The sequence below is a fragment of the Ovis aries genome, chromosome 23 (assembly GCF_016772045.2).
Source record: "Ovis aries strain OAR_USU_Benz2616 breed Rambouillet chromosome 23, ARS-UI_Ramb_v3.0, whole genome shotgun sequence".
Lineage (NCBI taxonomy): Eukaryota > Metazoa > Chordata > Mammalia > Artiodactyla > Bovidae > Ovis > Ovis aries.
The window spans coordinates 24,629,661-24,631,576 of record NC_056076.1 but is presented as its reverse complement, the minus strand read 5'-3'; the positions used below and the strand labels follow the sequence as shown (position 1 = coordinate 24,631,576).

The 1,916-nt window shown below is 43.3% G+C and overlaps 1 pseudogene; it reads left to right on the top strand.

Moving 5' to 3' along the window:
• The first annotated feature begins 1,020 nt into the window (after positions 1–1,020).
• On the top strand, positions 1,021–1,557 carry LOC101113814 (large ribosomal subunit protein P1-like; annotated as a pseudogene).
• Positions 1,558–1,916: the final 359 nt, after the last annotated feature.

Here is a 1,916-nt window from a genome sequence, read left to right as displayed (position 1 = left end):
GTGCGACCCCATAGACGGCAGCCCACCAGGCTCCCCCATCCCTGGGATTCTCCTGTCAAGAGCACTAGAGTGGGTTGCCAATGCCTTTTCCAATGCATGAAAGTGAAAAGTGAAAGTGAAAGTGAAGGCTACATACTGTTTTAAAAATATTAATTTGTAAGGACTCTCCATATATTTAAAATAGTAAAACTTTAATGCCAAATATATTATAAATATTTTTTCAGGTTTTTAAAGCTTTTCAATTAATTTTCTTCAGACAGTTAAAAAATGTGTAGAGTTCATTTTTTCCTTTAAAGAGTTTGTTGCTTTGATGTTATCATATACATTTTCAGTTGTAGCACAGTTCCTAGTATTTTGATTATTTTAGTTTAAAATTTAGATTTGCATTACTTAAAAGAGCAAAGCATCTAACTACAGATTGGGACGATCCTACAGGGAGAAGCAGAGGAATTTCCCTACCACTCTCCATCCCCAGGTCCCAAGGCTGGGAGATTGGGAGATGGTGGCGGTACAGGAGGTCAGGATTGTATTCACCTGGGGGGGGGGGGTCACATGGAAAGACTTGCTATCAGCATCTGGAGAGGACATGCCAAGGGTTGGAGGTGAAAGCCTGGCAAGCACCACTTTCTCTGCTCTCCTGACTGTGCTTTAGCACAGGGACACTATTCATCAACAGCATTCCTCTAACGCTTACCCTAATCCTTTAAGGATCATCTCACATGCTCCAAATTGAGTGGAGTTCCGTCCAAACGCAGCATGAAGACCACAGTTTCCAAAGGCCCCACTTGGAAAAGAAGGGACCTGACACCCAGAGGTACAAAGTGGTATGAAAAGAAAAACAAGATGTTAACTGGGCCAGGGTAGACCCATCTGGGACCATCTGTGTTTAGCACTTGTCCCCTTAAACCTCTTTTCGAGAACGATCCTATTCAAAAAGGCTTGAGACTTCTGTGGCAGTCCAGTGGTTAAGGCTCCAAGTTCCCAATACAGGTTTTGATCCCTGGTGGGGGAACCAAGATTCCAGAGCACAGCCAAAATAATAATAATAATAATTTAAATGCCCTTAAAACATAAATAAAAATAAAAAACTTACCTTTTCTCAGCTGCCCTAAGATGCTTAGTCCTTCCAAGGAAGCAAGACCACATTGGGGTGAGGCCCGCACTTCATCCAGAGACTAGCACCACACTGTAGCCCTTGCCTAGCACTCCAGGATGGCCTCCGTCTCGGAGCTCACCTGCCTCTGTTCAGCCCTCATTCTACACGGTAAGGCTCACGGAGGATAAGATCAACACCTTCATTAAAGCAGCTGGTGTAAACACTGGCTCTTTCTGGCCAGGTTGGTTTGCACAGGCTCTGGCCAGTGTCAACACTGGGAGCCTCATCTGCCATGTGGGGGTTGCTGGACCTGCCCCACCGCCCCCAGCCGCTGGTGGTCTCTCAGCAGGAGTCCGGCCCCCTCCACCACTGCTGTCCCAGCTGAGGAGAAGAACACAGAAGTAAAGAAAGAAGAATCTCAAGAGTCTGATGATGACATGGGCTTCGGTCTTTTTAACTAAACCTTTTAAGTAACACATTCAATAGAAAGCTAGGCATGTTGCTGCAAATGGCTTGTATGTGAAATCTACAAAATGATGTAAATGAACTTACTTACAAAACAGAAATGGAATCACACATGTAGAAAACAAACTTATGGTTACCAGGGGGGAAAGGAAGGGTGGGATGAATTGGAAGATTGGGATTGACATAATTACACTATTATATATTAGTTAACTATATATGAAATAGATAACTATAGATAACAATAAGCACCTAGGGTATAGCACAGGAAACTCTGCTCAATACTCTGCAATGACCTACAGGGAAAAGAAGTTAAAAAAGAGTGGACATATGTATGTTTATAAGTGATTCAGTTTGC